General features: G+C 34.3%; 1 protein-coding gene across 1 annotated transcript in view; it reads right to left on the bottom strand.

Moving 5' to 3' along the window:
- The window catches only part of LOC149775542 (LIM domain kinase 1-like), a 107,781-nt gene that overhangs the window by 70,344 nt on the left and 21,908 nt on the right, over positions 1-15,529 (bottom strand). The gene's annotated exons all lie outside the window — the stretch shown is intronic.

The following is a 15,529-nucleotide window of genomic DNA, read 5'->3' as shown; positions in this document are numbered from 1 at the left end:
GAAAATTAATGAGAGATATAACAAAGCATGAAAGCCAGGACTTTCACATAAAATAATATTATCACAAAAATGTGTACTGAGAAATGTATACTTACTTCTTAATATTACATGTATACCATGGTAAACGCAGAAATACTCTTGACAGAGCGGAAATGGAATCATTCCAAAATTCTGAATGTTAATTCTTTTTTTCTATATCCTGATTTTCAAAACTCTTAGCTGCTTTAAGTGTTCATTCTAACAATTATTTCTCTTTAAATATACTTAAAGACATGCAACAAGTACTCAGTGTATGCATGGACCAATTAGTCTTGGGTAAAGACATATAAATGCAACAAGTACTCAGTGTATGCATGGACCAATTAGTCTTGCTGTGTCTATACTGGTTTGGTTGCAATACCAAATTTTAGACCATAAATGTATACATTCAAATGAATAGATAATAATCAATTTATTTCACCAAATCTCACAGAGATACAAAAGCATCGCACACAATTATGTTCAAAGACTGAATAGTTAGTTCTTTAATTTTGATAAAAACATTTGCCCCCATGAACAACATTGCAGCTAGGAAATGGCCATACCAATAGGAAATTTGACATTTCCTGCTCTAGCCTAACAATGAAGTGTCTTCAAGAAAGTTGTAATTCATTGTAATTAAGTCTTCAAATAGAAAATGTAATTTATTAATCAACTGTGATTAAGTCATCAAATAAAAAATGTAATTTATTGCAATCAAGTCTTCAAACAAATAGTTTACTTTTTCAATCTATTATCAAATAAAAAAGAATTAAAACAAAGTTAAAAAGTCATGTAATTAACATTCATCTGTACATTTTATTAAACAAATTCCAAAAGGTTATTTTTGGAATCAGCTGCTCAAGAATATTTTTGAATAACCAGGTTGTATATGGTCTGCTGTATGGATAATTGCAGTGTTTAAGTTAATGTTTTCTCTGTCCAATCCAATATATGGTCAATGGATAAATGCAGTATTCAAATTCATTATTTTTTCTGTCCAATCCATAGAGACTGTATAAGGTCTATGGATAATAGAATGTTCAAATTAGTATTTTCTATGTCCAATCCAGAGACTGTATATGGTCTATGGATAATTGCAGTGTTAATATTACTATTTTTACTGTCCAATCCATATAGACTGTATATGGTCTATAGATAAAAGAATGTTCATTTAGTATTTTTCTGTCCAGTCCATTGTGACTGTATATTGTCTGCAGTATGGATATTGGTTTCCATCAACCATTCATCTGCAAAAGGAACTCTTCAATCACAAGAATTCAGGCTTATGTCCCACATGCTTTCCTATGAACATGCCATAATCTAACAAGACTGCCTTGAACGGCACATTATATGCCTGCCATGTATTTAATAGATCTCTCTGTATATAACTGAAATTTTTGTGCAAAAAGCCTTTATCTCTTTTCAGTCTGAGAGACACTGATGTTTAACATTTTCATCCTAAAATTATCAGGTCCTATCTTACCCTAAGACAGTGCAAGCCATCCAAACATTTGTGCCATGTCTGTGATGTAGAATGTTAGAAGTTTTTCTTTGCCAGTGACCTTGAGCATTGATCCCTAAAATCAGTTCTGATGTCTGAATATGTCTGAAGTACATCAGAACAAGAAACCTATGTTGGCCCAAGATCATTCATGAAAACGCTTTATGCCTGCCAGGATTCTTTCTGTCAAATCTGGTCCATTCCTGTTGACTTGTTTTTTACAGTACATAATTTGTATAAATGGCCTTAATGCTTGAATCCTTTCTGTCAAATATTTCATCAAATTCTGTTAAGCAGCCCAAGATCATTCACAAAAACGCTTTATGCCTGCCAGGATTCTTTCTGTCAAATCTGGTCCATTCCTGTTGACTTGTTTTTTACAGTAAATAATTTGTATAAATGGCCTTAATGCTTGAATCCTTTCTGTCAAATATTTATAAAATTCTGTTAAGCAGCCCAAGATCATTCATGAAAACGCTTTATGCCTGCCAGGATTCTTTCTGTCAAATCTGGTCCATTCCTGTTGACTTGTTTTTTACAGTAAATAATCTGTATAAATGGCCTTAATGCTTGAATCCTTTCTGTCAAATATTTCATCAAATTCTGTTAAGCAGCCCAAGATCATTCATGAAAACGCTTTATGCCTGCCAGGATTCTTTCTGTCAAATCTGGTTATTCCTGTTGATTTGTTTTTTACAGTAAATAATTTGTATAAATGGCCTTAATGCTTGAATCCTTTCTGTCAAATATTTCATCAAATTCTGTTAAGCAGCCCAAGATCATTCATGAAAACGCTTTATGCCTGCCAGGATTCTTTCTGTCAAATCTGGTCCATTCCTGTTGACTTGTTTTTTACAGTAAATAATTTGTATAAATGGCCTTAATGCTTGAATCCTTTCTGTCAAATATTTCATCAAATTCTGTTAAGCAGCCCTTTTTTCGAAGTTTTCTACTTTTAGTTGCAGCAGTCAATTTAAAGGCAGAATGGCATCATGTGTACAAACATGGTAAGCTAAAATTCAGCTAAAATTACTAAAACAATTTGACAGTCCATCTAAATGTATAGTCAGATAAACACAAGTTAACAATCCATTTAAATGTATAGTCATTCAAACACAAGTTAACAGTCCATCTAAATGTATAGTCAGATAAACACAAGTTAACAATCCATTTAAATGTATAGTCATTCAAACACAAGTTAACAGTCCATTTAAATGTATATTCATTCAAACACAAGTTAACTGTCCATTTAAATGTATAGTCATTTAAACACAAGTTAACAGTCCATTTAAATGTATAGTCAGATAAACACAAGTTAACTGTCCATTTAAATGTAGTCAGATAAACACAAGTTAACAGTCCATTTAAATGTATAGTCAGATAAACACAAGTTAACTGTCCATTTAAATGTATAGTCATTCAAACACAAGTTAACAGTCCATTTAAATGTATAGTCAGAAAAACACAAGTTAACTGTCCATTTAAATGTATAGTCATTTAAACACAAGTTAACAGTCCATTTAAATGTATAGTCAGATAAACACAAGTTAACAGTCCATTTAAATGTAGTCAGATAAACACAAGTTAACAGTCCATTTAAATGTATAGTCAGATAAACACAAGTTAACAGTCCATTTAAATGTATAGTCAGATAAACACAAGTTAACAGTCCATTTAAATGTATAGTCAGATAAACACAAGTTAACAGTCCATTTAAATGTAGTCAGATAAACACAAGTTAACAGTCCATTTAAATGTATAGTCAGATAAACACAAGTTAACAGTCCATTTAAATGTATAGTCAGATAAACACAAGTTAACAGTCCATTTAAATGTATAGTCAGATAAACACAAGTTAACAGTCCATTTAAATGTAGTCAGATAAACACAAGTTAACAGTCCATTTAAATGTATAGTCATTTAAACACAAGTTAACAGTCCATTTAAATGTAGTCAGATAAACACAAGTTAACAGTCCATTTAAATGTATAGTCAGATAAACACAAGTTAACAGTCCATTTAAATGTATAGTCAGATAAACACAAGTTAACAGTCCATTTAAATGTAGTCAGATAAACACAAGTTAACAGTCCATTTAAATGTATAGTCAGATAAACACAAGTTAGCTAAGTGATATTATCTTAGGACCTTTAAAACTGTTTTAAGTCAAACCAATATGTTACTTGGCCTGTTTTATACAGGGAAAATATTTGGAGTTTTGCCTGTTATTTGTAGCTGCATAACTTGATTCAAAAATGAAGCTTTACAAGAATAGGGAAGTTCACATGCCACATACTGCTATTAAACAATGCCACAGTTCATCTGTGAGTGGGAGTTTAAAGTGTTGTGTGTGATGAGGTGTGGAGATTTTCCTACAATAGATCTCATGAATCCTTGTTTACTTCCTTTTCCCATAGTAAACTATGACTAGTATTTCCTTGTTGACATTTATATGTATCAGTGGTTACAAATAATTCATTTTAACTACTGTAGTCATATTGTTGTCTATTCTGAAATGACCAGTATTACCTGCAACTCAGCCTGAATAAATGTACGCTATTTCTGAGGAATGTACTGTTGAGTGTACAGTAAATATGACATGTAAAAATGTGCTGTCAAATGTACATTACATACATGTAAGAATAAGCTGCTGTGTACAGTAAACACAACATGTAACAATGTGACGCTGAATGTACAGTACATGTGATATGTAATAATGTGGCGTTGAGTGTGCAACACATGTGACAAGCAACAATATGTTATTAAATGTATAGTACATACAACATGTAAAAATATGTTGTTGAATGTACAGTATATACATGTAAGAATATGTTGCTGAATGTACAGTACATATGACATGTTACAATATGCTGTTCAGTGTACAGTACATATGATATTTAAGAATGTGCTGTCAATTTTCCTTTACACAAAAGCTGTAACAATGTGTAGAGTACGAGAATACAATACATAACAGCTTTATCAATACTGCAATAAGTACTTCAAATATCAATACTTTAATGACAGTACAATATATCATATTGTCAACCTTGCATTTAAATACTAACAATATGCCTTAAAATTTGGCCTTGTTAAGCTGAACCTGCCTTAAAATTCATCTTCATTAAGCTGCCATTTATCTTAAGCAACCACATTCCCCAAGTTTCTTTGAAGATGAAAGTTTGTAAAATTCTTCAAACTTACAGATACTGGGTAGATCAGGTTACTGAAATTGCACACTGGTAGTGGGTAAATTTGATTACTGAAATTGCAGACTGGTACACTGGTAGATCAGGTTACTGAAATTGCAGACTGGTAACATGTAGATTAGATTACTGAAATTGCAGACTACTACTGGGTAGATTACATTACTGAAATTGAAGACTGGTACTGGGTAAATTAGGTTACTGAAATTGCTGACTGGTACTGGGTATATTATGCTACTGAAATTGCACACTGATGTGGTATTTTTCCTTCAAATTTTATCATATTGCTGTTCATATGATGAGAGAATATATCTCTAAAAATGTTAGTTATAATAAACTTATTTATGAAGTTTGTTTTCAGAATGGAAAGCAACAAACAAGTTTCAGAATGTCCAGAGCTTTTCAGTGGCTTCTTACAAGCTCCTTTAACATTTGCACTGGAATCCAATATTGATTATGGGAGTTACTGTATGGAAACAAAAGTGGGTGGGTCTGATGATAAAGGATCATAACTCAATAAAATGATGTAGAATTCTGTCAATCAAATGCACCCGAGGTCATATGAAAATCAAGCTGCATAATAAATACAATTAAGATGCAATAATAATTAAGACATTATTAGAACAAAAGTGGCCATATAATGGTGAACCACTGAAGAAATGAACATGAGTTGGTCTGACAATAATGGGATAAATGTGGATCTTTGTTAATTAATGATACAGACAGCAGACACTTACACTGTAATTCAATGATATAGAAGACTGACACTTAAACTGTTAATCAATGAGATAGAGACTGACATTTAAACTGCTACTCAATGATATAGAAGACTGACACTTAAACTGCTACTCAATGATATAGAAGGCTGACACTTAAACTGTTAATGATATACAAGGCTGACACTTAAACTGCTACTCAATGATATAGAAGGCTGACACTTAAACTGCTAATCAATGATATAGAAGACTGACACTTAAACTGTTAATCACTGAGATAGAAGGCTGACAAATAAACTGCTAATCAATGAGATAGAAGGCTGACACTTAAACTGTTAATGATATACAAGGCTGACACTTAAACTGCTACTCAATGATATAGAAGACTGACACTTAAACTGCTAATCAATGAGATAAATGACTGACATTTAAACTGTTAATCAATGAGATAGAAGGCTGACACTTAAACTGTTAATCAATGTGATAGAAGGCTGACAAATAAACTGCTAATCAATGAGATAGAAGGCTGACACTTAAACTGTTAATCAATGAGATAGAAGGCTGACACTTAAACTGCTAATCAATGATATACATATAGAAGACTGACACTAAAACTGTTAATCAGTGAGACTGACACTTAAAATGTCAATCAATGAGATAGAAGGCTGATACTTAAACTGCTACACAATGAAATAGATGACTGACACTTAAACTGCTAATCAATCATACAGACATAGAAGACTGACACTAAAACTGGTAATCAATGATATAGAAGACTGACACTTAAACTGCTAATCAATGAGATAAATGACTGATATTTAAACTGCCAATCAATGATATAGATGACTGACATTTAAAATGCTACACAATGAGATAGATGACTAACACTTAAACTGCTAATCAATGAGATAGATGACTGACACTTAAACTGCCAATCAATGAGATAGAAGGCTGACACTTAAACTGCTAATTAATGATATACATGTAAAAGACTCAAACTAAAACTGTTAATCAGTGATATAGAAGACTGATATTTAAACTGCTAATCAATGATATAGATGGCTGACACTTAAACTGTTAATGAGATAGAAGGCTGACATATAAACTGTTAATCAATGATATAGAAGACTGACACTTAAACTGCTAATCAATGAGATAGAGACTGACATTTAAACTGCTACACAATGAGATAGATGACTGACACTTAAACTGCTAATCAATCATATAGATGTAGAAGGCTGACATTTAAACTGCTAATCAATGAGATGTACTCTCACATTGCACCAACATGTCATGAACATACGCAATGCTGCATAACTTGAGCTGAGACGCATCAGCTCAATTTGCAAATATCTTTCAGTTGATGCCACTAAAACACTTGTGTGTTCATTAGTACTTTCAAGACTGAACTATTGTAACTCAGTTCTGTTTGGTTCATCTCAATATCTCTTCAGAAACTTCAGAAAGTTCAAAACATAGCTGCTCGGATCATATTTGGGAGTACCACGATCAGAGCACACATACCCACTGCTCTGTACCCTACACTGGCTATCCATTCGATCCAGAATCAAACACAAAATTTGTTCTCTGTGCTACATTTCACTGTCGGACTCTAGTTCAACATACCTATCCGACCTCACCCATGTGTACACACCAGCAAGATACTTATGCTCCTCTTCTGACAATCATATACTCATTATTCCCACTATGAAAACAAAGTCATATGGACAGCGTTCTTTTGCATACCAGGGTCCATCAATGTGGAGTGAATTGCCCACTGAACTTAGACACAAAGACACGGTGATCACATTCAAGAGGACTCTCAAACTCACTTATTTTTGGACTGCAAGAACAAACTTAAAGACCTAATAATATTTCCTACCTTAAATATTCTCAGCAAGATTAAAAAAAAAAAAATTGTTTATAATGTTTTCTCATTTCATGGTTTTTGCTTTTGTAATCATATCATTATATGTTTTTTATCTTATAGGTGTTGTCTAATGTTGTAAAGCGCTTAGAGCTTCTAAAGATTAGGCGCTATACAAAGTCCTCATTATTATTATTAGAAGGCTGACACTTAAACTGCCAATCAATGACAAAGATGGCTGACACTTAAACTGCTACTCAATGACACAGAAGGCTGACACTTAAACTGCTAATCAATGATATAGAAGGCTGACACTTAAACTGTTAATCAATGATATAGAAGGCTGACACTTAAACTGCTAATCAATGATATAGAAGGCTGACACTTAAACTGCTAATCAAGGAAATAGAAGGCTGACACTTAAACTGTTAATCAATGATATAGAAGGCTGACATTTAAACTGCTACTCAATGACATAGAAGGCTGACACTTAAACTGCTACTCAATGACATAGAAGGCTGACACTTAAACTGCTAATCAAGGAAATAGAAGGCTGACAATTAAACTGCTACTCAATGATATAGAAGGCTGACACTTAAACTGCTAATCAAGGAAATAGAAGGCTGACACTTAAACTGCTAATCAATGATATAGAAGGCTGACACTTAAACTGCTGATCAATGATATAGAAGGCTGACACTTAAACTGCTAATCAATGATATAGAAGGCTGACACTTAAACTGCTAATCAATGATATAGAAGGCTGACACTTAAACTGTTAATCAAGGAAACAGAAGGCTGACACTTAAACTGCTAATCAAGGAAATAGAAGGCTGACACTTAAACTGCTACTCAATGATATAGAAGGCTGACACTTAAACTGCTACTCAATGATATAGAAGGCTGACACTTAAACTGCTAATCAATGATATAGAAGGCTGACACTTAAACTGCTAATCAAGGAAATAGAAGGCTGACACTTAAACTGCTACTCAATGATATAGAAGGCTGACACTTAAACTGCTACTCAATGATATAGAAGGCTGACACTTAAAACTGCTAATCAATGATATAGAAGGCTGACACTTAAACTGCTAATCAATGATATAGAAGGCTGACACTTAAACTGCTAATCAATGATATAGAAGGCTGACACTTAAACTGTTAATCAAGGAAATAGAAGGCTGACACTTAAACTGCTAATCAAGGAAATAGAAGGCTGACACTTAAACTGCTATCAATGATATAGAAGGCTGACACTTAAACTGCTATCAATGATATAGAAGGCTGACACTTAAACTGCCACTCAATGATATAGAAGGCTGACTCTTAAACTGCTACTCAATGATATAGAAGGCTGACACTTAAACTGCTACTCAATGATATAGAAGGCTGACACTTCAACTGCTAATCAATGATACAGAAGGCTGACACTTAAACTGCTAATCAATGATATAGAAGACTGCTAATCAATGAGATAGAAGGCTGATGTTTGTAAACTGCTGTCTGACACTTAAACTCTGATGGATTCCTCAATACCAAGATGGGTATTAAATTTGGCTGAAGTGAATACATATGATACATGGAAATGGGGAGTTATGATGTGGGGGGGGGGCAGCTGATCATGTATAAATTAACATTTTCACCAGGGTGCTTGCTTGAGAGGCACAATTAAAAAGGAAACAAAAACTTGTGACACAGATCATATAAAACCAGCTGTCACCCTCCATGAGTCACATTTGAACCTTGACTTTGCTGGTTGCAACACATCATAATGGGTTGAGAACAAATCATTATTAGGTTTAGACATGCCCAGTCTCTGGTTTATACTGATAATGCCCCCCCCCCCCACCATCCATCATCTAAAATATGGGGGGGGGGAACAAATTATTTTTCCTATGCACATGCATATATTAGCATGTTTAAAGAAAGTCAACAAAAATGCTTAAATTCAACACATTTCTTTTTTTAAACTGCTCATACAAAGTTATTATTTAAATTTATAACCTGTTATTAGAATTTGTGAAAATTCTTGACTGCAATAAAAAAACATCCCCCCTGACCCAAATGCTGGTGGTTCTGGATACTATTTAACAAATTTATCAATAATACAGTTTTGAAGCAAATTTCACTATCTGACACACAGGGGCAGAGTGGTCCAATGCATTCGCCTTTACAGTTCACTCACATCTCACCTCCATGCTCATGGATTTTAGTCTTGGCTCAGCCAGTGAGGGTGTGAGAAAGATGACCAGTATTATAGCTTCCTGTGGATCGGTGGTTCTTTGTGTGTTTTTCCTCCACAAAATATGTTGGCAACCATGTACAGCCTATCATGTGCTCAAAAATAGCATTACACCCCCCACAAAAGCAACACTATTTAACATAGCTCAGTAGACTATGACAAATTCCAAGAGTAAAAACCAGCAAGGGTCCTCACTGTAACTAGATGGCTGAAATATATATATTTCCTTCCAAGTACTACTACCAAATATATTTATTAATACATTTCTTGCCAGGTCCTACTACCAAATCCATTTATTAAGTTCAACCATTTTCCTGGACCAAGTGTCGGAGAAAGCACATGTATTGCCTTGTCAGAATAGTTTTTTTTCTTCTGTACTGGATAAACGAGGGATGACCATGATGATGATTATAGAAAACAGTGACAAATTCTAAATAGCTAATGTATGAAAATTTGGATTCTTCAACTGGTTAATGCCACCAAAAGACTGATTTTAATCTTATGAAACAATTCATCACTCCACTTTTGATGCATTTGCTTAAGTTTTTTTAACAGTGTGTGCATGGGTGGGTGGGAATATATATATATATTGGCTCTCCTTTATTTTATCAGCTTTTATGTACATCAAAAAATCCTGGTACATGCATTATTTAAGACCAACCAATAAATGATGCACTCTTGATTGACATGTATATATATGCTTGCAAATATACATAAAAACTTGAACTTGTGTGTACAAAAAGGGGGTGGTAGATACATCTGCCAGTTCAAAATTCTTTTCATCTATCTAGCGTGTCGGACTCATGACCAAAAGGGCGCAGGTTTGAATACTACCTCAGACCAGCCTGGATCAGCTAATGCGCTGTCTCCATTGTCAAGGCACTTTACTCTAATTGTCTCAGAACTGAATAACCTACTTTGTTGCTGTGCCATAAAGCAACAAACCAAATCCTCATTCTGCATTTGTATTTCTCTCTATTTCTTCTTCTCTCTGCCTATCCCTGTCCTCTCTCTGTATTTTTATCTCTCTCTATTTCTTCTTTTTCTCTCTGTCTATCCCAGTCCTCTCTGCATTTGTATTTCTCTTGATTTCTTCTTTTTCTCTCTGCCTATCCCTGTCCTCTCTCTGCATTTGTATCTCTATTTCTCCTTCTCTCTGCCTATCCCTGTCCTCTCTCTGCATTTTTATTTTTCTTGGTTTCTTCTTTTTCTCTTGGCCTATCCCTGTCCTATCTCTGCATTTGTATTTCTCTCTGCCTATCCCTGTCCTCTCTCTGCATTTGCATTTCTCTCTATTTCTTCTTTTTCTCTTGTCCTATCCCTGTCCTATTTCTGCATTGTATTTCTCTCTATTTCTTCTTTTCCTCTTGTCAAATGCTTGTCCCGTCTCTGCATTTGTATTTCTCTCTATTTCTTCTTTTTGTCTTGGCCTATCCTGTCCTCTCTCTGGATTTGTATTTCTCTTTATTTCTTCTTTTTCTCTCCGCCTATCCCAGTCCTCTCTGCATTTGTATTTCTCTTGATGTCTTCTTTTTCTCTCTGCCTATCCCAGTCCTCTCTGCATTTGTATTTCTCTCAATTTCTTCTTTTTCTCTCTGCATATCCCTGTCCTCTCTCTGCATTTGTATTTCTCTCTATTTCTTCTTTTTCTCTCTGCCTATCCCAGTCCTCTCTGCATTTGTATTTCTCTCAATTTCTTCTTTTTCTCTCTGCCTATCCCAGTCCTCTCTGCATTTATATTTCTCTTGTTTTCTTCTTTTTCTCTTGGCATATCCCTGACCTCCCTCTGCATTTGTATTTCTCTCAATTTCTTCTTTTTCTCTCTGCCTATCCCAGTCCTCTCTGCATTTATATTTCTCTTGTTTTCTTCTTTTTCTCTTGGCATATCCCTGACCTCCCTCTGCATTTGTATTTCTCCCTATTTCTTCTTTTTCTCTCTGCATATCCCTGTCTTCTCTCTGCATTTGTGTTTCTTGCTATTTCTTCTTTTTCTCTCAGCCTATCCCTGCATTTCTCTCTATTTCTTCTTTTTCCCTCCTCCTATCCCTGTCCTCTCTTTGCGTTTGTATTTCCCTCTATTTCTTCTTTCTGTCTTGGCCTATCCTGTCCTCTCTCTGGATTTGTATTTCTCTTTATTTCTTCTTTTTCTCTCTGCCTATCCCAGTCCTCTCTGCATTTACATTTCTCTTGATTTCTTCTTTTTCTCTTGGCATATCCCTGACCTCCCTCTGCATTTGTATTTCTCCCTATTTCTTCTTTTTCTCTCTGCATATCCCTGTCTTCTCTCTGCATTTGTGTTTCTTGTATTTCTTCTTTTTCTCTCAGCCTATCCCTGCATTGTATTTCTCTCTATTTCTTCTTTTTCCCTCCTCCTATCCCTGTCCTCTCTTTGCATTTGTATTTCCCTCTATTTCTTCTTTCTGTCTTGGCCTATCCTGTCCTCTCTCTGGATTTGTATTTCTCTCTATTTCTTCTTTTTCTCTCTGCCTATCCCAGTCCTCTCTGCATTTGTATTTCTCTTGATGTCTTCTTTTTCTCTCTGCCTATCCCAGTCCTCTCTGCATCTGTATTTCTCTCAATTTCTTCTTTTTCTCTCTACCTATCCCAGTCTTCTCTGCATTTATATTTCTCTTGATTTCTTCTTTTTCTCTCGGCCTATCCCTGTCCTGTCTCTGCATTTGTATTTCTCCCTATTTCTTCTTTTTCTCTCTGCATATCCCTGTCCCCTCTCTCCATTTGTATTTCTCCCTATTTCTTCTTTTTCTCTCTGCATATCCCTGTCCTCTCTCTGCATTTGTATTTCTCTCTATTTCTTCTTCTTCTCTTGTCCACTCCCTTTCCTATCTCAGCATTTGTATTTCTCTCTATTTCTTATTTTACTCTCTGTCTATCAGTCCTCTCTCTGCATTTGTATTTCTCTCTTTTTCTCTCTGGCTATCCCTGCATTTGTATTTCTCTCTATTTCTTCTTTTACTCTCTGCCTATAACTGTCCTCTTTCTGCATTTGTATTTCTCTATATTTCCTCTTTTTCTCTCTGCCTATCCATGTCCTCTCTCTGCATTTGCATTTCTCTATATTTCTTCTTTTTCTCTCTGCATATGCCTGTCCTCTCTCTGCATTTGTATTTCTCCCTATATATCCCTGTCCTCTCTCTGCATTTGTATTTCTCTCTATTTCTTCTTCTTCTCTTGTCCAATCCCTTTCCTATCTCTGCATTTGTATTTCTCTCTATTTCTTCTTTTACTCTTGGTCTATCCCTGTCCTCTCTCTGCATTTTCATTTCTCTCTTTTTCTTCTTTTTCTCTATGGCTATCCCTGCATTTGTATTTCTCTCTATTTCTTCTTTTACTCTCTGCCTATCCCTGTCCTCTCTCTGCATTTGTATTTCTCTCTATTTCTTCTTTTACTCTCTGCCTATCCCTGTCCTCTTTCTGAATTTGCATTTCCATAATTTCTTTCTGAAGCTAAATTTCAATTTACGAAGCGAACCTAAAGAACTCTCATCCCAAATTTCCATTCCCAACAAATACTAAATCAAAATATTTTTTATCTATTGATTTATTAAAGATGTGTTCACTTAAAGAAAAAGATCAAGTCTGGCAAGCTCAAGCAGCATGTTCTTTTACAAAGACTTTAACTCTTCCTGCGTAGGATTTAATACAAAGTTATCCACTTTAGATGACATTGTGAATGCTTGCTGGTTTGAATGAAGATTTCTCAAATGTGTGAAATTTGATTTGTTCTTGGGACAATGAAAACTTTGAAACAAAATCGATTTAAATGTTAAGGACACTTTTTAACAGGTCTGACATTTTTTTTAAAATAAAAAATTTGGATCTTTCACTAGCCCCACAATTTCTGTTAACAGTATATGTATATGGTCTTAAACTAACAGAAAGAAGTGAAACCAACAAGTTTAGTAAAATTCAACAAACAATTTATTTTCTTAGAATACAAAGTGAAAATTCAAAGGTCACAGTATTGTGAATTAAATCCCATATAATCCTAAATCTTCTATCACAAGTCCAAAACTATAGAATGTTCAGAGTTAATTCCAATATTAAATGATGCTGTAGTACCAATAGTGTTGAATGTGCTGATGTACCAATAGTCTTCATGTATAACAATAATATAATAAAGAATGTCTTTGAATGAATTCAAAGTAATAAAAAAATCAATGAGAACTTTGTAATTCCAATGAATAATTTGAATAAATAATTCCTCTCAAATTATACCTGAGGTCAACATAAAAAGATTCCACAGTCTGAACTTAAAATAGGTTATGAATAATTGTCATCTGATCTATGACACATCTGAATGTTCTGGAAAACTAATGATATGAAAAACTTCATTAATTCCTAAACAAGACCAGGTCTTGAACAAACAAGCAAACAGCTTTACAAAAACCAAAAGACAGAAGTCAGGTAGACACAACTATCAGCCGTAAGAATAGTCAAGTGGGCAAAATCTCTACCCTAAACTACTGACAAATGTAAAGCACACAATAAAAAATAAATATCTATGTTTTGTCTTTATGTGTGTGCATCTGTATCTATTTTTCTGTCTCAAAAACTGAATAGAAAGGTTCTGAATTGTTTTGCAAAGAGACAAAATAAAGTAACACCTCTTGTACTTCAAGATACAACTCAGATATACCTTTTACCTGCAACAAATTGTATTTTTTCAGTATAATTTGGGGACATATTCATGCTGATGATTTCATCAAAGTAGTAGAAGTAATAAATATCCAGTTATCTGAACAAATACTGTGCATTCAACATTTTGGTAATGATCTTCTGTGCACTCAAAACCCCATGTTTAAATAAGCAAATTTATAATCTATTACAGTATTGAATTCCACTGAACCCTCTTCCCTATTAGAGCCTGTTGGGGTCAATGCCACTGAAATTATATGCATAGTCATCTCAGTGGCGACAAAGTCAGGTCTCACAACTAATTCTTGAGCCATCATAGCCCAAAAAAAGGAAACGACACAGGGCTATGCTAATTGCACAGATTAGAATATTTTTTTCCCAGTGAGATTACAATATTTTGTTTATAAGATGATCAAGTCTGGGTAAGGGCATGATTTGAGCTCTAACAAAATGTTTAAGGTCACAAAGTTCTTGTAAGCAGCATATGCTTTGTTTAATACAACCCCCCACCCCACCCCGACAGATGGGTTTATATTAGGGTTCCATTTCATTGCAACTCATGCCATGTCTGCATCATCGACAATGATCAGTTTCATATGTACAAAAAGCTTTCCCAATATTTGGCACTGTGGACATTTAATTTACTGTGCAATTGTTGTCATTAATTTACACATACAATGCACAGGGGTGGCCCATCCATATATATATATATATATATATATATATATATATATATATATATATATATATATATATATATATATATATATAAGTGAACTAGGCAGTTCATTAGGGCACGAAATTAAATAGGTGTCACATTTGAGGAGAGTTTTGGGTGAGGGAGGCCAAATAGCATGTTTCGCCTAAGGCACCAGTTGCTAGCAGCTTTCTTAGGGCCACCCATGAGGATGCAATAAGTCAGGCAATGTGCTTTTAATTGATTCAGACCTAGTAAGACATTATAAACATCATCCTTGGTTACAGTAATGCCATCAGCAGCAGGACAAGTTAAATCTTGAAGGACTCATTTGCGAATCTGAGGCAAACTTTCACTTTTATAGTTCACTATTCACCATAGAAACCATTGAAAGTTTTTGCCATTTCTTCATCCACACTAATAACTATACCATTTACATTCAAAGATTCACACGATTTCTTTTTTCTACCATTGTCAAATTTTTCCAGTTAATTCCACCTAGTTAACATGTGATTTGTTCGATATGAGTATTGTAATGGTTAATTTAGACTTCCAAAACTCATTAATAATCAAGTTTCTCTTTTGCCAGTAAGGAAACCATTGCCTCAGATTTTTGCTTGATT

This window comes from Sinohyriopsis cumingii, chromosome 19, assembly GCF_028554795.1.
Source record: "Sinohyriopsis cumingii isolate HCF-2022 chromosome 19, ASM2855479v2, whole genome shotgun sequence".
NCBI classification, from domain to species: Eukaryota; Metazoa; Mollusca; class Bivalvia; order Unionida; family Unionidae; genus Sinohyriopsis; species Sinohyriopsis cumingii.
This window is presented reverse-complemented; position numbering and strand designations above follow the sequence as displayed.